Genomic DNA, 26,161 nt, shown 5'->3' with positions numbered 1-26,161 from the left:
GTCAGGGGGCAACCATGCCAAGGAGGCATTTCCTTACAACATGTGCATCTCACCTCCCAATAGACTGTATAAAATGAAAATACAATTAGAGGAAGACATTGAGTGCACAATTGATATGTTTTGTAAAATATTAACTGCTATTTATGACATTTTGTTGGCTGAAAAAGACTGGGTACCAGAATCTGTCTGTGAAGTCCCGCAGGGGAAGAAAATATTAAGCCTTCTTTCCCTACCCTAGTTCCTTTATAATTAATAGTCATACTAATTTGATTGGGCATTAGCACAGGCCCCTGCGTTGTATCGCAACCATGTTGGGTGGGGATAAAGATTCTCTCTACCGCATGATACCAATTGGGTCACAGCCACAGCCTCAATACCCTATTAAGAATGAGGCTAAAGCTCCTGTTAGAGATTAGCGCACGGCTAGAGTACAAGGGTATAATTGAGCCCTGTAGCTCACCAATGAACAATCTATTTCCTGTTGCAAAACTAGATCATTCATATAGAGTAGTCATAGATTACAGACATTTAAACAGTCATACTCTCACATTTGATATAAAAAATGCACATAGCACAGCACTCAACAGTATAGTGAGCAAAAAAACCAAAACATATATTTTCAGTGGCTCCTACCAAAATATAGCGCCTGAAAGCAGGGATTTAATGGCATTTAGCGTCTAAGGCTTGCAGAAAAAAATTGTAGGCTCCCTCTGGGGTATAAACCCAGGCCTGGGCTGTTTTCAGCACGTCTAACATCCATTGTGCACGACATTGAGCCTGAAATGTTGTCCTATGTTGATGACATCTACCTAACGGATGATAACCTCATTCACCATCTGAAACGGGTGGCCCGCTTTGTTGTAGGATTTGCAGAATTCAGCTACAAATTCAATTTTAATTAAAGACAACAAAAATGACCTTTCTCAGTGTCCTATTTTTGGGATGCGAGTTATCAGAAAAGGGTAAGAGCCTAGCTCCCCAATTTGTAGAAAAATTTGCACAATTGCAACCACCAAATACCATAAAAAGCTCCAGTCATTTTTTTTAAATTTGTTTTTTTAACTTTGGTAGAACTTGCATTCCTGATTATGTACAACGCCTGACTTTTCAAGTAAATATTGGATAGTCAAACACATGCATTCTCAGAGCATTACAACAAGACATGCTTGCAGCAAAACATTTACACACAAGGGACAACAAAACACATTTGGTCATCAGAGTAATTCTGGTGCTATCCTTTTAATCTATTTAACATTTAATGAGGGTGGTATTGTGCCGATTGCATACAAATCACACTGACTCTACAGCTGAACAACTCTTTGCTCCCACAGAAAAAATTCTGACTGCTGTACAGATGGCTCAGGGTAATTGCATTATTGTCGTCTCTCCGAGCCCAACTCTTAAGGCTGTCACAAAGATTAGCATTCTTAACGCAAAAGTATTACATCCACATTGGATCCAATGGGCAACATCTCTGACGGCCACTGATGTTGACTACATTTTCAACCCAAAATTACAAACTCTAGAATTCCTACAATATGAAATGGGATATCCAATTCCGGCAAATACTTTGTTTACTATTGATCATTTGGCAATTATTTACACTGATAGTTCAGCTCAACCAGTCATAGGCACAAAACATCAATACGCCTCTGCGGCTGTGAGTGGCTACATGAAAGATGGTGGATTCCATCCACAAAATACTTACACGCAGACCTCAGGGGGGACTGCACAACTAGCAGAGCTCAAGTCTCTGGTGATGGTGCTGGAACACAGATCCAGAACAACTAACATTGATAGTCTTCGATTTGTATTACTGTGTCTGTACCTTCAATGAATATCTGCATTACTGACGTCAAAATGGGTTCAGAGATTCAAAAGGCAACACCATTAAACACAAGTTGCTGTGGGGGAAAGTAGCTAATCTTTAGGAAACTAGCCAATTCCCATGTAGTTCATACACTGGAACATCAATGTGTAGAAGTACACGTAGGCAATATCTTGGCTGCTGAAGTGGCCAAGTCTGCAGTAGCTATGACTTCAATTGCAGCAATAATTTGTTTACGAACGAGCTTGGAAGATGAAACACTTAGGCCCATATTTATAGTTTTTTAGCGCCGTATTTGCGCCACTTCTTGACGCAAAAATGGCACAAACTTACAAAATACAATGGTATTTTGTAAGTTTGCGCCGTTTTTGCGTCAAAAAGCGTCGCAAATGTGGCGCGAAAAAAGTATAAATATGGGCCTTAATGCTGTGAAAGCTTTGGCTGACGCAAGTCATTACCGAAGGCATATCCTGCTAAATATTCCTACAGTATAACTAGCCTAAACAGTGCGTTAGTAACAATACCTGGAGTTGGTGGTCTTGTGATCCCTAAACAAGACCAAAGATCTGAGTTGATAAAAGTGGCACATGAGGGAATTGCTTCTGCCCATGCTGGTGTGGCGGCTACTTTTTCTCTACTCCAAAAACGTTATTGGTGGGCAGGTCTATACAAACAGACAAAACAATATGTCTTTTGCTCTGACATCTGTCCGCAAATAAAAGGGTCCACCTTTAAACATCAACCGCTGACACCCCTTTTAATTTCAAATAAACCACTACAATGTGTGTACCTACCTGGACCATTGTGGTCTCCTGACACCTGATCTTGCAAACAAATACATCTTAGTCACTGTCGACTCATGCTCCAGATTTTTATGGGATTTGTCCACAACAATCAGCTGATGCTCGAATTGCTATTGAAGATTTGCATGTCTTTTTCGGTACATATGCAGTTGCGGCTTTCCACTCAGACCAGGGCCCTGCGTTCGCCTCAAGGGCATTCAGGGACACCATGGCTTTGTTAGGGGGGTCCAGCTAAAGTTCTCGTCTCCCTAACATCGTGCGGGTAACAGTGTAGTGGAGCAGAAGAATCAAGACTTGAAGCAATGCTTAACAGCAAAAGTATTAGGCACAGGTTGTATTTGGCTTTAGTCACCTGTATGGTGTCCAGAGAGCACTTAAAAGTCTGCCCAGAAGGTCCTTGGGAGAGTGCACCCCATTTGAGGTGCTGTTTGGGACACAAATGTATGATCCATATCTTAATGACTCTCGCGCGGATGCAGCTGACACACCTTTTGACATAAATGAACGTGTCACTGTCTTGCAGGAATTACAACAGTCCCCAGATGAAAATGCGTCTACCTGTGCTGCCTCCTTGGTACTAAGGTATGCACCAATAACATCAACCGGCTGTATTCTGAAAGTTGGGGATCTAGTACGAGAGAAGATTGCTGTGAAAAAGGAGTTTGGTCCATCATATTGTGCACCCATTCCAGTCCTGAGAATACAAGGTACCAGATCTGTCCTTCTACCACCACTGCCTGGATTAAAAGAAAACTGCTTTGTCTCCTATGATAATGTCAAGCTACACCATATGGCCAATCTGACACAGCAGACCTAGTGGACTCCAGGGTAGTTCCCGAATCCCTCTCACTACAGACCAGGACATTCTTCTACAGGTTTTGAGAAACACTGCTGAAACTTTCCTGAGCTTGGGGAGGGTGGAAAATTATCTTTCATTAGTCCCACTGTCTTCATCTACAGCAACAAACAACAGAAATAATGAAGACTACTACACAAACACAGCTCAAACAGATGAATTGTCTACTATGAACCACCAAGGGAGAGTTCTATTAGTTCTCCAACTCCTAACACAGCTCCAAATTTTGCACTAACAGGTTCTGGATACTTTGCCCATCGAGGTGATTCCTCTTTTGGCTCATCCATTTCTTCTGTGACACCACTGTCAAGAGCTCCTAAGCTGATAATTTGGCTTAGAGATAACTATTTAATTCATCCATGGAACTATCTGTGGCTTTTACTCACTGTACTTATCTTTCTTCTTGGGATTGGTTTTGTCATCGATTTATTTTTATTTTTTTCCTCCCTTTGTTCTTCTTGTTCTTACTGATACATGATCATTACGTTCCTGAATGCTCTGCAGTTGAACTGGTGGATGAGGTCCTAAAACCACATTTTTCTTCACACAAAATCCGTTGAGACTTGTACCTGGTGAATATTTCAGCTATACCAGTTCCTGATGGGATTGTTTGAGAAAAAGTTTCCTTTGATATATTCGGTCTGAAGGAGAGGTTCTTCAAATTCCATGTTTTCAAACTATCTTTAAATGATGTAATAATACCTGGGGTTGTTTATGATGACTTGGGTGTACAACAGTTGATTCTATCTGCACTATAGTACTTTACTGTATTTGAAAGTGAAGATATTTACCAAACAAAAGAAGTGTGGTGATATGTTCTGTTATAATTGTCATGGACATCACTTCATTCATAGAGCAAGTTCCCAAAAGGCTACTTTTAGCTATACACAATGTGTACATGTCCTACCCCACCAGTGGGAAGTTCCAAAACATATGGATAAGTTTACATATTTTTCTAGGCACAATGTTAAAGATGCTGCATCATATTATTTTAAATTGCCATTCATGGAAATGTACAGTGTATTGTTGACCGATACACAATTTATTCTGATTGCTTTGTTTCCCAGTTGGCTATAGAAGGATTTGAATATTGGATAAAGCTGATTGTCTTAAAGAGTGTTTGGGGAACTAAACATTGGCAAATACAGGGAAAATAAGCTTTGTTTAGAGCAGGTGTGATACCTTCAAAAATTCTATTTTTAAATGACACAGTGGAGCAGTGAAGTTGTTTAGGCTTGGTGAAAAATAAAGTATTAAATGCGCCCAGTATCCGGACTCCTGCAAAATTGTACAAATGGCAAAAATACATCAATGCAACTGAATATCAGCTCAGAAGGTGGGTCCAAAAGGGAACATTAACACATCACTTTCAAGTCCTGGCGGGTGGTTATTGTGGCCAGTGGACACAAATGGTTGCCATGCACGTTTTGTAAACTCCACAAGAGTTTGAGCGAACTGACCAGACTCTCGCTGTGTGTCATCAGAACATTCAGGTGTGACAACATACAGTATAGGAAAATTATGCTAGCAATGGTTAAAATGTTCCTCACTAGATGTTGTAAAAGAACACCTCTGTCTCTTATCTAATACCACAGACTTGACAAGGTATTCTGTTAGGCCCCATAAGACAACATAGAAAGCGCTTCTTATTTGCAGTTTACAACGAGATTTGTAAACTTTCACAACAAGAAGCCCCAGCCTGGTTAGGGCAAATAGATCAGGAAAACTTACAGAAAACATTAACTGTTATAGATAATGGGATTAACACTTTGTTCAACTGCCTTTACACTCTCAACAACATAATTTCCTCAGAATTGACATTGTCAACTGACATGGCATCTTTACACCATGGACAGTCAACTTCGGTCCATTATGCAGTTAGGTTGGACACTACAAACATTGAAAAATAGCATTACGCCATAACCAAGGACCTGTTTGCCGCATTTAATTTGAGGCAACAACAATAATGGCTAAGAAAGAAGCGACATACTATGCTGAACATCGAAAAATTAGAAAAGTTTATTTTTACTGTCGCAAAAATACCATTTGTAGTCTGGCAAATAGATGGGGTTGTTAATCTGCCAATTTCAACACTTCAATTCACATCCTGCTCAAAACGCATTCATGTGGGCAGATATGATAGGCTGGGAAATAGTTACATTCATGAGGTGTGGGAGCTACCCTTTTTGTACAAATGTTTCAATGGGATGAAAGAGGTCTTTCTTACCGGAAGTGAATGCAAGACGTCTCCAAGCCATTCAATGGTTCATAAATGGCTTTCCTTGCATGGAGCATGTAACACTTCAGATGCAAATTCAGTCTGTTATCTGTTCCTATCCCTTTGATTCAACCAGCCTTCCTCGTGCTCTCTAATGGAAGTTATGTGCTTCTTAATAGTGAGAGCTGTTGCCTACGAGTTTCAGTCTCCCATATTGTAACTTGTTGCGGTTAACATCCTTTACTCCAGTATTGGAACTTTCATAGATTCACATGTCTTTGAGTGTTTTGTTAGAAAAGGTCCTGCAAACTTTGCAGTCTTTGACTACATGGTCAGGGTAGAGGCAATAAATACAGTCCCTGCGTGGGTCCTCAAAGTGGAGCCTTTTTTCCCCACAGGTCGTACAGGCTCTGAAAAGGCTTTTATTCTCTTTATCAGACATGGTGAATTCTCTTTAAAATAGAGTTCCCTTAAGTAAAGTAAGAAGAAGACACCTTACTTGCTGTAGGAAATCCTTTTTCTGAGGAAAAATAGTAAAAAAGAACTTCTGATGGATACAACTACCTGTGGATTCCTCACCTATTGAATACTCCCATTGCGCCAGCATTCAACGGAAATCTTCTTCCTAGCTTCTGCACATCGACGAGGACGTTACAATTGCCCACGCGACGCCGTATGATGTCATACAGGCAATAAGAGGTCCTCGCCGACGTCCCTTTTTTCCGTGCCATTCGAAACGGTTATCTTCGAGGGAGCTACTGTTGCTGCTCGACGTAGTTACAGTGTTTTTTGGCTATTTTTTACTTTGAGACATTACAATGTCGCAAAGAAAGTCAGGATTCAAGCCCTGCCGAGAGTGCAGAGGCAAAATGTCGGTAACGGACCCACATTCTGACTGTTTGTGGTGTCTTAGTTCCGACCATGACGTTGACAAGTGCGATTCTTGTCAACGTATGAATCCTAAGGCCTTGAAAGAACGTGAGGCCAAACTTTTTCTTGCGAAGTCAAAGAAGAAGGAGAAAAGACATCACCGAAAGTCGTCCTCACCGAAGTCGCATCGGCATCATCGGGACTCCCGTCGTCGTCGAGAATCTCGACGCCGGTCGAGTATGGAGAGGTCTTGTTCGAGGTCACCTTCGACTCGACGTCGAAAGACTTGGGAAGTTAGTCCCACCGTCTCTCCCCAGCCACCGACGCCGTTACCATCTCCGACTTCACTGACTTCACCAATGTCAACGGTTAATCCTCCTTCGGTGTTCGAGGTTCCGCAGCTTCAGGTGTTTTCTCCATCCATGCAGACGTCGGGACCGGTGTCGATGTCGCCTTGGAACCAGGCACCTCAGTACTCGGCTTTCCCGGCCCCTGGAGCCGATAGTACCGCATTCTTGAATGCAATGTTCTCCATCTTCCAACAGATGACTCCAGGTGGTGGACCGGCTGGTCCGTCAGGCCCTTTGGCCTTCAACATGGGTGCTCCGGCTCCACTACGACCTGCACCCTTTATGCCCTTTCTTCCCTTGGGAAACGTGGGCTCGATGCCGATATCGGCACCTGTGGCTTCGGCTCCTGTGGCGTCGGTGTCTCAGCCAGCGACGCCGACTAGACCTCCACCGACTCCGGAACAGTCTTCAGTCCGTCCTGCTCAACGTTCGGCGCTGAAGAAATCCATGGCGCTGTTGGATCCGGCGTCTGACGGATCCGAGGATCGGCGTCAAGCTTCGACATCTGCTGACGCCATGTCGACGCCGAGGATAGAGGAGAGACTGCATTCGAGGAGGCTTGCTCTTCGCATCCTTGAAGAGCAAGAATACCGGAGACAGGCATTGGAGGAAGGGGAGATTGAGGACTCTCGTGAAGGTCTCCATGGCTTGGACACTGCTAAAGGTCTGGACACCTCTCCTGAATGGAACTTGTCATCACCTGGGGAGTACACAGAGGAGGCAGCAACTTTTCATTCAGTCATTAGAAAGGCGGCTGACTTTTTGGACCTCCCTTTGCTGGTGTCTGAGACCAAGCCGAACATCTTGACAGAAGTGTTACACCCTGCCTCAACAACTGCAGAGCCACTTTTGCCTTATAATGAGGCGCTACTGGACCCCATTATGGAAGTCTGGAAGAAGCCGGTGTCATCTTCGGCGGTGAATAGATCTGTGGCTCGGAGATATCGGGTTGCACCAGCTGACCCAGGCTTTCTTTCCAGGCATCCAACACCTGAAAGCCTAGTGGTTCAGGCTTCTTGCTTAGCCCGATCTGCTCCTGGATCCTTTCCAGCTGTGCCCTCGGATAAAGACTCCAAAAAGATGGACATGTCGTCGAAGAAGGTTTTCTCGTCATGTAGCATGGCTTTGAAATCCACCAATGCTACGTGCATCTTAGGGAGATACATTTACGCCCTGATGGACGAGATTAAGTCGACGCACACTGAGTTTCCTCAAGAATTATTGAGCCTGGTTTCTGATGCTCAAGCAGCGGCAACCCAGGTTATTCAATCTGGGTTGGATACATCCGACTCTGTTGCTAGAGCTATGGGTACTGCTGTGGCTACGAGGAGGCAGGCCTGGCTTCGTAGCTCTGGTTTTTCCTCTGATGTACAATCGACCCTTTTGGATCTTCCTTTTGATGGCGACAAGCTTTTCGGCGCCAAGGTGGATTCTGCTTTAGAAAGGTTCAAGGAGAGTAGGGCCACTGCCAAGTCGTTGGGCTTGCAAGCTTCTTCTTCTGCTTCCTCCAGATTTTTTAGGAGGTTTCGAGGATTTGGTTGTGGTTCCTCCTCCTCCTTTCAAGGAAAATTCCAGCAACCCACCTCTGCTTTCTCCTATAGATCTTTCAGAGGGAGGGGTGGGGTCCGCACCAGGGGAGCCACTCAGCAGCACTCTGCCTCTTCCTCTTCCTCTGGAGGGGTGCAGCATGGGAAGCAGCCTTAGGCTTCCGCCAATTCCTTCTCACTCCACTCCTGTAGGGGGGAGGTTACTGAATTTTCTCCACAAGTGGGAGGTCATAACATGAGACTCCTGGGTTACCAGCATTGTGGGGAAAGGCTATGCCCTACCCTTTCGGGAGTTTCCGCCCCCCATCCTGCCCCGTCCCTCCTATCAGAAGAACACCTCCTGTTACTAGAAAAGGAGGTTCAAGTCCTCCTTTCAAAGGGTGCGGTGGAGTTGGTTCCAGAGCAGGAAAGGGGTCAGGGTTGTTACTCGAGATACTTCCTGATCCCCAAGAAGGATGGTCGATTGAGGCCAATCCTGGACCTGAGGATTTTGAATTGGTTCCTCAAACAGGAGAAGTTCAAGATGCTGACCCTAGCTCAGGTGCTTTTGGCGCTGAACGATAGAGATTGGATGGTGTCTGTCGACTTGCAGGATGCTTACTTTCATATCCCGATACTCAAGTCGCACAGGAGGTATCTCCGGTTTGTGGTGGGGTCGCAGCACTATCAGTTTGCGGTCCTCCCATTTGTTCTTACTTCAACACCCCGAGTCTCCACAAAGGTGATGTCGGTGGTTGCGGCGGAGCTCAGAAGGATGGGGATAGCAGTTTTTCCTTATCTGGACGATTGGTTGATCAAGGCCAAGTCTCCGGAGCTCGTGCTGCATCACCTTCAGTCGACAACCCAGTTGTTGTTCGACCTGGTTTTTCAGTGAATGTACCCAAATCTCACCTAGAGCCCTCTCAGCGCCTCCTGTTCATAGGGGCAGTACTGGATACAACATTGAGTCGCGCCTTTCCTCCGCCTCAGCGGATTCAAGACATTCAGGCGTTGGTTCCAATGTTCCAAAGTGGAGCGGTCATTCCGGTCCTCAAGGTCCTACGCCTGCTCGGTCTGTTTGCTTCTTGCATTCTGCTGGTCACACATGCTCGCTGGCACATGAGGGCTCTTCCGTGGTGCCTCCGGAGGCAGTGGTCTCAACACAAAGGGGATCTCAAAGGATCAGTGAGGATCTCCGGGGACGCTGCTGCGGATTTAAAATGGTGGATTGCGGACGGCAATCTTTCCCAAGGAAGGCCGTTCTCGCAACCTCCGCTGGTGACCACAGTAATAACGGATGCTTCCACTCTAGGGTGGGGAGCTCATCTGGGGGACCTGGAGATCAAAGGGCTTTGGTCTCCAGTAGAACAGATGTTTCATATAAATCTGTTGGAGTTGCGGGCTGTACGTCTTGCGCTCAAGGCCTTCCTCCCATCCCTTCGCGGTCAGTCGGTTCAGGTCCTGACGGACAATACTACCGCGATGTGGTATATAAACAAGCAGGGAGGAGTAGGGTCGTACCTTCTCTGCAGAGAAGCTCTACGGCTTTGGTCCTGGGCAAAGGACCATCAGATTTGTTTGGTAGCAAATCATCTGTCCGGAGTCTTGAATGTGCGTGCGGATTCTCTCAGTCGCCGTTTCTCGACCGATCACGAGTGGCGTCTCCATCCGGATCAAGTCCGTCTAATCTTCCAGATGTGGGGGTTTCCTCGGATAGATCTGTTTGCCACACGGGAGAATTCGCACTGCCCGCTATTCTGCAGCCTCCAGTATCCGGTACAAGGAGCGTTAGGGGACGCGTTTCAGATGACCTGGTGCGACCAGTTGCTTTACGCGTTTCCCCCCCATACCCTTAATTCCTCGAGTTCTGAGGAAAATTCGTCAAGACCGGGCCCAAGTTATCTTAATAGCTCTGGATTGGCCAAGGAGGGTGTGGTACTCGGACCTTCTCCAACTCTCACTGTGCCCTCCGCTCCGTCTCCCTCTCAGGGCAGACCTCCTCTCGCAATCTCAGGGGCAGGTTTTACACCCCCACCTCCAGAGCCTGCACCTCCATGCCTGGAGATTGAACGGGGCAACCTGAGTTCCTTTTCTCTCCCGCCTGATGTAGTGGATGTTATCTTATCGGCCAGGCGACACTCCACTAAATCTATCTACGCTAATAGGTGGGCTAAATTTGTGATTTGGTGTGGAGAGAAGCAAATTGATCCCTTACGTGCCCACTTGTCGGATATCCTGTCTTTTGCGTTGTCTCTGGCACAGAGGGGTTGTGCAGTGGCTACGGTTAAGGGATACTTATCTGCCCTGTCAGCCTTTCTATGTCTTCCAGACCAGCCTTCTCTATTCAAATCCCCTATAGTACTTAGATTTTTGAAAGGTCTTATTAATACATTTCCTCCCACTCCTTTCATTATGCCTCAGTGGGATTTAAACTTGGTTCTGACTTTTCTTATGGGTTCCCCGTTTGAGCCTGTGCATTCTTGCCCCTTAAGGTTATTGGTCCTAAAGACGGTTTTCCTGGTTGCAATTACTTCTGCAAGGAGAGTGAGTGAGCTGCAGGCTCTATCTGTAAAACCCCCTTATACATCTTTTTATGGGGATAAGGTGGTGTTGAGGACCAAGGTTGCTTTCCTACCGAAGGTTGTTTCACCCTTTCATATGGCCCAAACGATTACTCTTTCTACGTTTTATCCTCCGCCTCATCCTTCAAAAGAAGCAGAGAGACTACACCGCTTAGATCCAAGGAGAGCTCTAAGCTTTTATGTGGACAGAACGAAGGATTTCAGGCTGGAGGATCAGCTTTTGATCGGGTACGTGGGAAAGAGGAGAGGAAAGGCAGTCCACAAGAGAACACTCTCCAGGTGGGTCATTCTTTGCATTAAAATGTGTTACTCTTTAGCAAAGAAAGTACCCCCTGATGGTATAAGAGCTCATTCCACCAGAGCTAAGTCGGCCTCTTCGGCCTTGGCTAGGGGTGTTCCTGTGGTTGACAAATGCAAGGCCGCAACCTGGTCGTCCCTCCACACTTTTGCAAAGCATTACTGCTTGGACTCTGAGGTTAGGAGGGATGGCCATTTTGCACGGTCAGTGCGGCAGGATTTCTTGGTTTGACCATTCAGGCACCCACCACCGAGTGCGGTACTGCTTTGGGAATCTATTCAATAGGTGAGGAATCCACAGGTAGTTGTATCCATCAGAAGAACGAGTTACTTACCTTAGGTAACGACTTTTCTGGTGGATACATTAGCTACCTGTGGATTCCTCACGGTCCCACCCGCCTCCCCGTGGCCTGTCTGGTCTAACCAAGTTGTTCCTGGGTGTGCTTCTCTTGGTTTTTGAGGACTTGTACATATACTGTATATATGTATATATATAATTATTCGTGAATTCATTTAGTTATTTTATTTAAAAAAAATATATAATAATATTATGTTCTTGAAATGATGTATTTATCTTGAATTTCATTAATATTGCGATTTGTTGATTTTTCTCAATGGCCTATTATTCTCAGGCACGTAAAAAAAAATTGGTACTGACATCGGCACGTCGGCGAGGATCTCTTATTGCCTGTATGACGTCAGACGGCGTCGCGTGGGCAATTGTGACGTCCTCGTCGACGTGCAGAAGCTAGGAAGAAGATTTCCGTCGAATGCTGACGCATTGGGAGTATTCAATAGGTGAGGAATCCACAGGTAGCTAATGTATCCACCAGAAAAGTCGTTACCGAAGGTAAGTAACTCGTTCTTCTCTGAAGTGTTGACTGAGCAGAGCTCAATGGAGACTCCCTAGCACGACGTGCGGTAGAAAATCTGATGGAAGGGAAGGGAGCTCCTCTCAGGAGGGTTCTAGAGTGAGGGGAAGCCTGATTGGCTGGGCCTTGCTTTGGTCCTTTTGCTCATAATGATAAGGATGGGCTACTAAAGTGAAAGCTTTAGGCCTTTTTTCATTCCAGTAGCCTGTATATACAGCTGTTTTGATGTACCGGGGCTCCCATCTCGACGACGGGGAAGGATTCAAGCATGGGAATCTATGAAAGATTCCAATACTGGAGAACTACAGTTACAGGTAAGAAACTGTAGCCACATATTGCTGGGCAGACTAAAAGTTATTTTGTTTCAGAAAAATGTAGCGCTGACATTTGCACTCGAGACCTATGCACTTCAAGTAGCAATGTCATCTGTGGAAATACAATCCCTTTTAAACACAAACTTTCTGAGACTGGTGAACTTGTGGGAGGAATATTTAATGCGCCTAATGTGGCCATTATTGTACCCTTTTTTAAGGCTGTTGGTTCTAGGTTTGTCTGCAGCTTTTCATCTATATTTGGCAGAATACTTTTACCCATACACTCAATATGGGGTGTATTCGGGAGATTCCCAATTACTTTGGCCTTAATTGGTGGCATTCTGCTGTTGCTATTTTTCATTTTCAATGGCTGCCCCATCTCAACAAGAAGAACTAATAGTGCTTCCACCAGCGCAACTGTGTTGTGAACGCATTATGCAGTATGTTGGAGCACCACTTCTTGAGGAACTGGAGTGCAACTGGTCTCTGTCATTCAGACTCGTACTGAACTGTGTGCAGCCCTTGTTTTGTTTCCTTTTCGAATGCACACTACAACTGTCTTTCTACACGGTGCTTACTTTTACTGGAAGTTGATCTGTTGATGTTGTTGATGAGGGCTCGTTACCAGACATGAACGTTGAGGGTGCGTTTGCGATGAGAAGCCTCCACCCTTTGTGGATCAAGTGGCTGTGGGCACTTCAACATCTAGCACTACACAGAATACTGTTGCCTTGGCTGGAGATGAGGTCTTGGAACACAAGTGCCCTGTGGTTTTCCTTGGTGGATTAGGGCTAATACTGCTGTGCTCTAATATAGTGCTTTAGTGGTGTTGGTAGGAATTCCAGTACCTAGCATTCTGACACTATGGCGGGACTTTTTTTATGTTTCACTTTCACTTTCATTGTCACCGCATTATTATTATGTTTTGTCATCCTAATCATTGCGGTACATCCCATTTTATCTAGAACACAATTGATTCAATAAAGTATATTGAACCAATTTTTTCTTCTGTTTGTCTTTGCATGTGTGCAATGAATGTAACTGGGAGAAATAATGAGACCTGTTCCATCACGATTTCCCCTGAGAAGTCAGAATGTCATGCGCACAGCCGCCACAAATCACGGCCACTTCCAGGTGCTGGTGAGGTACTGCTAGCTGCCCAAAAGAGTTAGGCCGACAGTTGTCACAAGGTGTTGAATTGGACTAAGTTCCCCACAACCTGTTGTGCTGCAGCCCAAATCCAGCAGTCTCATTGGTACAATCAGCCAGCACGTCAAAGGAGGAGTGTCCGAAAGCCTACCTTCACGCTTAACTTTCTTGAACAACTTATTGGGGAGATTAGACATTGTATTGGAAATTGATAATTTGGTTAAACAAAGTTATTTGATTAATCCATGCCTGGCTAAGGAGCAATTGATTCTTCATGAGTCTGATGACAAGAATACACTGCCCACTTTTCCCATTCTGGCAGCAATGGGTGCTATTAGTAACATTTTGATAAACACCTTGGATTTCCTAATAAGTCAATCCGCTATACCTAATGAACAGACAATATTTCTTAAAGATTTGGCAACAAGTGACAAAGTGTTAACTGAAGGTAGCAGTCCTTGTTTTCCTTCAGGGCCTCAAAAGAGCTTGGATTGTAAGCACAGCAGCTATTTAGGAAAGCTAAGCCCTCGTACGGTGGAAAACTCATCCACAATGCATTATGGAACTTGGGTTTCCGACAACTAAATGGTACACTTTGCACAGATCAACCTGCAGAGCTTACATTTAAATCGGCAGGTAACACCACAGTCATCGTTTATACTTTGATTAACGTGTCAAATTTACCCCTATGTTTAGACTTTCAAATTATTAAAGGGCTAGAGAGCAACCATGGACCTCAGTATTCTTCTCTAGCCTTGGATATTAGTCTGCATAACAGGAAATGACAAAGTCAGAACTGAGATAAAGCATAGAAAATAATCTTTAACTATAACTTCTCCGTTTGTCTAACATAAGTTTAAGCGAAAAACGTAGTTTGTGAAGCAATGAGAGAATTCTCTTTACATCTCCGCAAGGTATAAACTAGTATGAGAAATGGGATTTACTGTGGTCTAACGTTTGTCTTTTCTATCCTCAATGGTCACGCATAAAAGATGGGGTTTAGGATGCAATTTGATTGACAGGCTTTTGCTTGATGAAAAATGAACATTTAGGAAAAGACTACAAGCCATAAAGAAGCCTGCGTCCAGATCTGAATATATAAAAAGATTAAAATGAGTACAAAAAGAGGATCAGCTAAATAGGAGCAAAACATCTGGAAGATTGCTGGTTAGCATTGCAAATGGCAATTAAAACCAGGAATAATCACAAATGCTGCTCATTAATGGCATCAGGCCTACAGCAAGGCAGTTGCAACCCTGAGTATCTTATTATCAATTTTTCATTGCATCTCTTAATGGGAGTATCTATGAAACATCGTGGACTTCATCTGGTGATAAGGATTTTGAGCCTATCTCTCTGTGCAAGATGTAGATTTATTTATAAGGGACGTCTGAGATTCCCGGGCTGCTGGCTCTAACGGCATATCAATATGTCATAAAATCAGCCATATCTTGGTGCTGCTTTTTAACCGAACTATTTTAAATTTGCCAGTTCCAGCAACCTGGAAAGGCTTGTATATTCAACCCATATTTAAAAAAGGTCTATGATCTGAGACTAGCAGTTTTCAGCGTATTGCTTAGCTAGAGGCTGATGGAAAAATAGTATTTGCCTAACATCTCCACTCCTTTTTATTTGCCTGGGTTGAGGGAGGTTATCACCTTCTGGTCAATCAAACAGACTTTAGACCTAACTTTTCCGCCACGGACAACTTACATGTTTTAACCACTATTTCCTATCGTACACTATTTTTTTTTTTTAAACAATATTATTTGTCTGTTTTGTGGACTTTTCTACTGCTTCTGATAAGGTTATAAGGTATAGACTATAACTAAAACTGCCTCAAAGCTGAATCGACAGAGCTCTCTTACTATTGATTGACCTCCATCCTGAAACCCGGACCCAAGTAAAGTTAACTATAGCCCAAGGTCCAACACTTAAGAATAAAACCTATAACTGTCTCAAGCAAGGCTGTATATTGGCATCTCTGCTGTTTGCACTTTTCATTGCTGACCTAACCACTATACTCAGTCATGGCGGCGGGTATCCTCCAAAATTTTGCAACAAGAACATTTCACATTTGATTTATTCTACTAATCTTGTTTTAATCTCGACGACCCAAACTTGCCTCCAAAAACAGCTAAAACAATTGGGAGAGTACAGTGCCGAGAATGGTTTACTAATTAACTATACTAAAATTTCTTCTGGTAACACAAAGGCAAGATTACCTATCAGCTGGAGAAAGTAATTGAACAGGTCATGTAGTAGACGTTAGAAGGTGTGACCTCTGATCTTAAACTTGCATGGTCATTACATTTAGACTGGATCAGAAACAGACTCAGATCCACTGCTACAGCCATTGTACACTTTGCATATCCATATGGGGGAGGGTTGCCATAGGTCTGACATTAACTATGCTAACAATGGAAAATGTATCCAATTATTCTATATGAAGCAATTGTTTTAAACACGTCATGGAGGTTTTTAATATTGTTTTTATTCAGATTTTAAGAAAAAAAATTAACTTGCGGATTTCAATGCAATGATTAGATTAGATTTTGGCCTCACTCAGCTATTTAAAATTGTATAAATGTAGTTAATTACTTATGTGAAGGTAAAAATGCATCCTTGCATGAATTGCATCCAAGGGACCAAGTGATTGCAACTGATGTGGAGTTAAAACCTTTGTCTGATAGGCTGCGAGCTGCAGATTCCTTGCCTTCAAATTATCCCCCAGGTATCAGACTGAATCTGGAAGATGTTTTGTGAGCAGTACCCCCTTCACACCAGTAGGTGGGGTTGTTTGGCTTCACATGACGTCTGACGTTTGCGGTGCCTATGTAGGCACCGTCCAGGCACACTGACGTCAGTTATTTTCTTTCTGCACCAGTCAGCGCATACTGGAGAGAAACTACCCCTAGCCATTTTTTACTTTTTTTTTTTTTTGTTTTGTCAGCTCTTTTTGAGTTGTTTTCCTCATGGTGTGGCAGTGATGTCTTCCAGAAAGGCCAGCTTCAAGACCTGCAGAGCCTGTCACTGATCGATGTTAGTTTCAGATCTGTACCTTTTATGCCTCTAGTGTCTCGAGCACGACCCCAAACTGAAGGGCTGTGCCGATTGCTGTGTCATGAACCTGAAGGCCTTGAGGGAGCGATCCCTCAAAGTCCCGGTGGCTCAATGTGCGATGATCCAGATCCTGGTCGAGTGGAAAGTCCCAGGAGTGGCCGCACGGCCCAAGATCTTCGTCACACTTGAAGTTGTCTGGCTACTCTGGTATATCCCACCACCACTAACAAAAGAAGTCAAATAAATCTTCAAATCTGCCTCATCCATCAGCTGACAAGATAGCGTTGTGCAACGAGGCCTGGATCCGTGGGAGATGCTGCAACCGGGAGTCTCCCCCCTCAGAACTACTGCTCCCATTCAATGAAGCCCTCCCTGATGTCCTACTGGAGACATCGTCCCAACCCTGCACAGAGGCACCTGTGAACAGGTCGGTTGCCGCACCCAATCTTACTCACCCAACATCTTACACCACAGAGCTTGGTGGTAAAAGCCTCTATATCCCATATAAATCCTGGGGCATTCTCTACTGCATCCCCAGACAGGGAATTCAAGAGGTGAGCACTATGGGGAAGACTGTTTTCTTCCATCAGCCTGGCATAGAGGATCATCTATCAATTGTCTGCCAGGAAGTCACGACTCCCTTGGCCAAGGGAGCCACAGAAAAGATAGAGATGTCAGAAGTGGGTCGTGGTTGCTAGTCCCGCTACTTTTTGGTACTAAAAAATGATGGAGGCTTTCATCCTATCCTAGACCTACGCCCCCCTCAACTACTTCCTCGAAAAGAAAAAGTTCAAAATGCTCACATTACCATCCAATCCCCAGGTCCAGGGCAGACAGGAGCTGGGCTAGTGTTGGTCTGCAGGATGCCTATTTCCACATTCCTGTCCTACGTGCCCACAGACATTTCCAGCGGTTCACAGTAGGTCAAGAGCATTTTCAGTTCACCATGCTCCCTTTTGGCCTTACCAGCGCCCTTCTGCTGTTCACCAAGGTGCTTGCAGCTCACCTGCAGAGATTAGGGGTACCTGTCTTCCCCTCATCTCGACGATTGGCTGTTAAAGATGTGCTAACTCCAGGTTGTCGTTTCCCACCTCCAGAATACGGCAGACCTCTGGCACATTGATAGAGAGTCCCAGCAAATGAGAAAGAAATATCCGAGTCCTTCTCAGATGCTCCCTTTCATCAGAGATGTTCTGGACATGGTGCAGTTTTGGACCCATCCTCCCGAATGGTGAGTTCAGGATATTCAGGCTATGATACCGATGTTTCAGCCTCTATTTAGGATTTCGGTGAGACAGACCTTGAGGCTGTTGGGGCTCTTGGCCTCCTGCAGCCTGCTAGTAACACATGCACGCTGGCATATGCAGGCTTGGCAGTGGGGCCTGATGCTCCAGTGGGCACTGCTTCAGGGGAATCTCTTTGACATGGTCCAGATCCTGGAGTACTGCCAAAAAATCTGCAGTGGTGGCTAATGAACTGTGACTGTTTCAGCGTCAGGCCCCTCTCCCTTCCCTAGCGGGATTTCAGAGTAGTGACAGATGTGTCCCTTCTGGGATGGGCAGCCATCTAGGAGAGGTGGAGATTAGAGGACTCTGGTCTCCAGGGGAGTCTGGCCTCCACATCAACCTGCTGGTGCCTCAAGCAATCTGTTTGGCATCGAAAGCCTTTCTATCCTCCATCAAGGGAGGGCTAGCGCAGGTGTTGATGGACAACACCACCGCCATTTGATGCTGCAACAAACAGGGCGGGGTGGGGTCATGGATCCTTTGTCAAGGGGCCCTGCACTTCTGGACATGGCTAGAACATCAGGGTGGATGAATTCAGCTGACGATGCCTAGAGGATCACGAATGGTATTTCCACCTGGAGGTGGGGCAAGGTCGCTTTCAGCAGTAGGGGAGAGCCTTGGTTAGATGGGTTCACCCCCTTCAGAGAACGTGCAATGTCAGCAGTTTTGCATGCTGGAGTTTCCGAGGTGGCTCCGGCCCAAGATGCTTTAGGTCTCGGTGGAGCTCAGGCCTCCTGTATGCCTTTTTGCCAATACCACTCTGTTAGAACTGACAGCATTAGGGTGGTCATCCACCAACTTTTTGCCTGCCATTGCAAGGCCTGTGTGTGCAGTTCCACTGCCCCTTCAACTTGGCATTTAAAATTGCTTGCCAAGCCCTAAACCCCCCTTTTGCTACATATAAGTCACCCCAAGGTAGGTCCCAGGTAACCCTAGGGCTGAGTGCTATGTAGTTTAAAGGTAGGACATGTACTTATGTATTTTATATGTCCTGGTAGTGAAAACCCATGAATTTGTTTTCCTCTACTGTGAGGCCTGCTCCTTTCATAGACTAGCATAGGGGCTGCCCTTGTTAGCGCGTCAATCCTTAATAAGTAGACTTACAAGGGGACGCGTACAGGTCGATGAACCTTTTGACTTGTTTAAGATGTTCTTACCATAGTTCCAGAACAGAAACAACAATCATTTCACAATAATCATTAGTCAAATCAATAATCAATGGTTTTGACTATGATAAGCGACTCCTTCAACTTATGAAGGAATCTGCATACACACAAGACAATCCTTTGCACCCATTGTCTCAAAATATTCACTCAACAAGCGATAGAAAACATTAGAAGAAAGTTCTCCTTGAGCATTAGTAAAGTCATGAAATATTTCTCATCTAACTTAAACCTCTCTAAAGCCGTTAGTGTAGTAGTCTCGAAAGGAGAAGTATGGTTGGCTCCTTTCGCATCAAGAACAGACATACCCACAATCAGCACTATAAACAAAATTCCACACATAATTGCCAAACCAATACTCGTATATTTACAGCACCTAGCGTCCTTAGCCTGTTTATCTATGTCAGCCATGATCTGTAAAGAACCAGAAAGCAGAAGTAACTTAGAAAACGTGCAGCAAAAATAAAAAAATAGCCAATTCTTTCAGCAGTTCAGTTTCACTTCCAGGAACAATTCTTCCTTGTCAAAATCAGTTAGCAGCTTGTCAAATGAGGTTTCAAAAAGTCAAATCAGATTATAAATGTAATTTCCGGTTACTTTCAACAGTCTCCTGAAAAAAAAAAAAATCTCAGATTGTCTCAACAGTTCAGTTCATCAATGTTCTTCAAGTCACTTCAAAACATTGACTCAAAACTTCCCTATCAAATCAAAAAGATTTAAACTCTTGTTGCCATTCGCTTGTAGTTGCATATGCCCATTCAGGACCTGCGTACCTTCGACTTGCTATTCTCTTCAACTTTCGATCACCATTCAACTCTCCTTCACTTAATTCTTCCTTTCTCATTTTATCTACTTCTTCCCCTATTGTTTGATCGACAATCACCTCTTTCCTTTTCTCCAATTGCGAATTCAGCCACTTATCTCCTTTTCGTGAACCTTCTGTCAATATTCTCTTCAAGACTGAGCTTGAATCTTTCTCTTTCTCTGCGGTATTTTCTCTTGACGGACCTGCAACACGTTCAGGAGGAGTCAGATCACTTTGACTTTGATCCATCTCAACTCCTTCCCCTTCTTGGTATGGCACTTGCTCTGTCTGTCTTTCTGAATCATCTGCTTCTGGGAGAGCCCCCTCAGTACTAGGCTCTCCTACTGGTTCAGTTGTGATAGGTACCTCAGCACCCTCCTGGAGATCTCCACCTTTGTCTCTCACAGGAGTGATAGAACCATCTTCAATGAGCTCAGGTTCAGCTTCAGCTCCTCTTTGCTCCTTTCCCTGTTCTGGTGCTGTAATTTGTCTCACAGTTATTGGTACTCTCAACAACGCTTCTTCATGATCCAGTGGACATGGCACTTTCTTCGTGTGACTTGTGTGAATCTACTTTGGGATCCCAGCACACTTCACAGCTGTCGCTGTCCTTAGAACCACTTCATATGGACCCTTCCAACGAGGCTTCAAACGCGTCTTGCGCACATGTTTTCGGACAACAACCCAGTCACCAGCTCTCAGGTTGTGCCCTGGATCATGGATCGGTGGCAGTGTGGTGGCCTCCACCTGCTGAGATAAAGAGCGGACTACATCAGCCAGACCCTTGCAGTAATCCAACACTATATCATCTGTAATGTTCACAAGTGCGTTTGCTGGAACTGCTGGCAACGTCATTGCTCTACCCATGAGAATCTCTGTCTTCCTGTCAGGTATGTTTCGCATTGACATCAACACCAAAGGCAATGCATCAGGCCATTTTAAATTCTTAGCTGCACACATTTTTGCAATTCTTGACTTCAAGAAACCATTCATCTGCTCCACTAGTCCTGATGCTTCAGGGCAGTAACTACAATGCAACTTCTGCTCAAAGTTCAATGCTGCACACAACAGTTTAATCACCTCGTTATTGAAGTGTGTTCCCCTATCTGATTCTAAAGAGATCAGAAATCCGAAGCGCGGTATCAGTTCCCTACGCAACAATTTTGCTACTGTGAGGTTGTAATTTCTCTGTGTAGGGTACGCTTCAATCCAGTGACTAAAGATGCACACAATCACCAACACATATCTCAACCCTCCACACGCGGGCATTTCAATGAAATCCAGCTGCCCTTCCAATGTGGCTCAAATTAACCACTGTCCCTTTCCCTGCATTTAATTGCTGACAAATGACATATCGATGGCAAACTGCTTCAGGTGCTTGTCTAAACTTGGGGTTAAACCAATCAATTTTGAACAAACGAACCATGGCATCCCTCCCAATGTGTGCCTGACTATGATAGTACCTCGCCATCTGGGACAACAGACTATTTGGCAAAACCATCTGACCCTCCTCAGATACCCACAACCCATCCTGTCTTTGAACACATTTCATTTTGCTCCAGGACCGTTTCTCTTCTTTGTCGACATTAGTCTGCAGAGTTTTTAACTCTTCCAATGTGTCGATCACCTTTAATGCAAAACTCGTACATGTAGTGTCTTCTTCGGGTAACAATTCCCACTTGTCCTTGAACGATATACAGTTCAGTGTGCAAAACCTTGCAACTTGATCCGCATATCCATTCCCCAGTGACACGCAGTCCTGCGACTTTTGATGTGCACTGCATTTCACCACTGCAGTTTCTTCAGGGAGTTGAATCGCATGTAACAACTCCTTTATTCTCTCACCATTTCTCAATGGTTATCCAATAGAGGTCAGAAAACCTCTCTGCGACCACAATTGACCAAAATCATGACCTATTCCAAATCTGTATTGGCTATCTGTATAGATAGTGACTCTCAATCGAGCAGAAACATGGCACGCTCTGGTAAGAGCGACCAATTCCGCTACTTTGGCAGAATACAGTCCTCGAAGCCAAGAAGCTTCTAAGGTACCTTTAATTGTGCACACCGCATATCCTGCTCTCAGTGTCCCTGTGCTGTCTCTCAGACAAGAATCATCAACGAAAACAATTTGGTCATTTTTTTCCAATCGGGTATCTCTAATGTCAGGTCTCGGTTTTGTGCACAACTCAGTCACTTCAAGACAATCATGGTTCAACATCTTCCTCTTTCTCAATTTCAGTAGTATCATTTGTAAGTAAAGTTGCCGGGTTCAGCACTGTACATCTTTTCAGTGTCAAATTTGGAGCACCCAAGATGCTCGTCTCATATCTAATCAGCCTAGCACCAGTCAAGTATTGGGTTTTCATCCTTGTCAGTAGAATCTCAAATCAAGTGAGGGACCATTACAGTCAGGGGATATCCCATCACTACTCGATCACACTGTGAAAGACTTTGACCAACTGTGGCAACTGCACACAAATAACCTGGTAAGGCTGCTGCAACTGGGTCCAAAGTAGCTGAAAAATATGCTACTGGGCGATGAGCACCTCCATGGACCTGCGTCAAGACAAACAATGAACATGCATCACGCTCATGACAAAACAATGTGAAAGGCTTCGTGTAGTCAGGCATACCCAACGCTGGAGCTCTACACAAACTCTCTCTCAACTCAGTGAACACTTTCATCTGATCCTGATCTAACGCTATGGGATCTGTGACATCTTTATGAGTCAGCTTCTGCAATGGTTTTGAAATTTCGAAAAAATTCAGGATCCATTGGCGACAATAGCCCACCATTCCCAGGAAAGTCCTGACATCTCTCTGTGAAGTCGGGCGAGTTATCTGCAGTATAATTGCAATCCTTTGGATATTTTCCTCGACCCTTTCTCAGTCTGGTGACCCAAATACTTCACTACCTTCTGACAATACTGCAATTTCAGTGGTGGCACTTTATGACCATACTTTTGCAAATGATTCAATAGGGCAATTGAGTCATACTTACACTCGTCCCTTGTCTTGGATGCAATCAATAAGTCATCAATGTACTGCACCAGAGTCGATTGAAAATGCAGTTCTAATGTCTCCAAATTCTTCTTCAAGATGGTTGAACAAGGATGGTGACACCGTGTACCCTTGAGGAAGTCTACACCAGCAGTAGACTTGATCTATGAATTTGAAACTAAAGAGAAATTGACTATACTCATGAAGAGGCACAGAAAAGAACGCTTGTGACAAATCAACTACTGTGAACCATTCTGCGTCACATGGAATCTGGACCATTATTACTGCTGGATTGGGCACTACGGGGCGACACTTGACCACAATATCATTTATTTTTCTCAAATCCTGAACAATTCGAATTTTTCCCACATGGCTTCTTCAACCCCATTATTGGTGAACTACATGGGCTGCTCAACACCTCTTTTAGGACTCCCTGCTTCACGAAATGTGCAATTACCGGAGCCACTTTCATCAGAACATCTTGTGGCATATTATACCGTGGAAGCTGTGGAAAAACTGCATTTGGCTTCAAAGAAACCTTAATCAGCTCAGCTGCCTTGATTAAACCCCTTTTTTTCCTGTCAAATCCCACACGTTTTCTTGTACTGTTCCCCGCAAATCAGAATGAAGCTCTCTCACTGTGAACATGGGGAAAAACTCATTCAAGGGGTACTCTTTATTTGTAGTTTCGCACTCAGTTTCTGGAGCTGGGTCTTCCTCATCATCACTATTTGTCTGGATCTCAGTTCCATCATTTGAACAAGTAATCAGACATTTTGTTTTACACAGCAAGTCCCTTCCCAGTAAGGATACCGGACTCGAATCGCAGACTACAAACTTATGCAGTCCCTGGAAATTGCCAATTTCAACTTGACCTGGATCTGTGATCGGATTTGTCAAATACTGATTCGCTACCCCCACAACCTCAACTGTCCTTCCTGAAAGGGGCAAATTCGGAACGTCTGCACTTCTCACAGTAGAGCGTGTAGCTCCTGTGTCTACCAGAAATGAGACTCTGTGACCCATAACGTTGCCCCTCACATAGGGACCCCTCTGATCTACTTCTAAAGAAGTTGCAAGCACACATGGCTCCTCATCCGAACTACCACTCATCCATTCACCAATTATTTCATTCTCACTGTGTAACGGGAATTGGTGCACAGCATTACTACTTCTGTCTAGTCTCTGACCTGTGACCTGTCGAGAAAGCATCATCTGTTGCTGCTCCATCGGGGCTTGAGGTATCTGCCTTTGCTGTCTAGGTACCATGGGAACCTGCTTCTGCATCAGCTGCAATTGTGGCACTTGTGCGCAGGGCATTTGCACCTATTGCATGGGCTGGAAATTTTGCATTTGATTCACACTATTCTGAAAATTTGGGGTTGGACCTCTCATTCTTGGTACTCTTGTATTCTGAAATATACTGATGTCATTACCTTGCTGAACAACACCCTCCTGCACCATCATCGGCCACTCCTGCTTCCAGTGTTCCACAGCTCCGCAACTGTGACACAGCAATAGCTTCTTCATTCCCTGCACATCATTCTGGACAACTACAGTATTCAAATCCGGACCATGGTTCATATTGCTTCCACAACCTCTACCTCTCATCTGAGGCTGAAACATGAAATTTCCCTGCTGTTGCGGCATCTGTTGTACAAAAGTCCCCTGCACTCCTGTGTGAGCTGCCTTAATCTGGATCAACATGGCCTTCTCTTTCAACTTTTTCTGCTTCAACTCAATTTCATCACTACAATATTTTGCATACTGCAACACCTCATCAATCGGCTTCGCTTGCCAGCAAATCAAATGACTCTTAATCATCTGACCTGTCTCAGTCCTTCCACAAACCTAAACACAAAATGCAGCATGTCCTTTGGCTCAATCGCTTCTTTGCCACTGTACTCCTTGAACACCTTCAACAATCTCTCATAGTGTGCATGTATTGATTCCTTCACCTCCTGCAGTGTTCTATCAGTCCTCTCCCAATCAATGTTTTGGGGCAAAATCCCTGTCTTTAGGAAACCAATCACCTTATAGTAATATTTCATTACTTCAGGCGACGGTGCACCTGTACTCTTATCTCTCTCTGGTTCACTTGTTGGCCAATCTACAGCTCTCTTACACTCAACCACAAATCAGCTGAACCACTATCTCCAGTAATGTGTTCAAGTCTTCCCACAAACATTTTGCAAGTTTCACAAACCTGTTTGTCTGCTGATACAACTCTACTGGCTTTTCCGTCAGTTTTGGATAATCGTTTGTGAATGACAGAATATCGCTCCTACTCCACGGAACATGATCAAAATTTCCCCCTGGGATTTCTCTCATTGGTAAAATCTTTATTGGATCCTTGTCTTGTTGTACAATTCAGTCACTTCTAGTGAATCTCGTTTCTTTTCATCTCTTTTCTGTACCCATCTGCCTTCCCACTTTTCTAATGCTCCCCAAACCTGAGCATTCTGCAATAGTTCTTTAAGATGCGCCTTCATTCCGGCTGACCTCATGTGTTTAAAATCTTTTGCCTCTCAATCTAATCTGTAACTTCTCGTCAAATGCTTAGTTTTCTCAATTTCTATGCCATGCTTCTCTGCCAAATATGCCAATCTCTAGTGCACCTTGCCCACCTCTCCTGTAATTCTTGGGCATACGTATCTCAACTCTGCTTCTGTATAGGACTCTAATCTATTCACCCCCATTGTTCCCTCAATTAGTTCACCTGCTTCCATGCTCAATCTGACACAATTGATCTGCTCCTCACCCTTGGAAGCATTCTGTGGGGTATTCAGCTTGTCCAGCCATTCGGTCAACTGCTGAGCTGTGTCAAGCCTTGTAACGAAATGTTACTCGCATTCACTGGTGGCACCTGTTGTACCACTGCATTTGATGTCTGCGGTGTCAATAACTTCAAGCTCTGACCTGCACTAAGTCCATTCATAGCATCTGGAAGTGCAACGAGTGGTACTGAGATCTAACAATGGTCTCGACCCATCAAAGGTCTGACCCACAGAAGAGACTACCTGAACTTGCTCATTTGGTCCCCTCCTCATAAGACTCTGAGACATCTCTCCTTGTTCACTCACGCTTGGTTTCTTCTGCTCAAATAATGGTACCACTGGACCAACAATAATCAGCAGCGTTATTGCATCTGGGGCCGCTCTGGCACCCGAACACTG

Source organism: Pleurodeles waltl, chromosome 6 (assembly GCF_031143425.1).
Source record: "Pleurodeles waltl isolate 20211129_DDA chromosome 6, aPleWal1.hap1.20221129, whole genome shotgun sequence".
In the NCBI taxonomy this organism is placed as follows: domain Eukaryota; kingdom Metazoa; phylum Chordata; class Amphibia; order Caudata; family Salamandridae; genus Pleurodeles; species Pleurodeles waltl.
The sequence above is the reverse complement of the archived record's forward strand: the minus strand, read 5'-3'. Positions refer to the sequence as shown.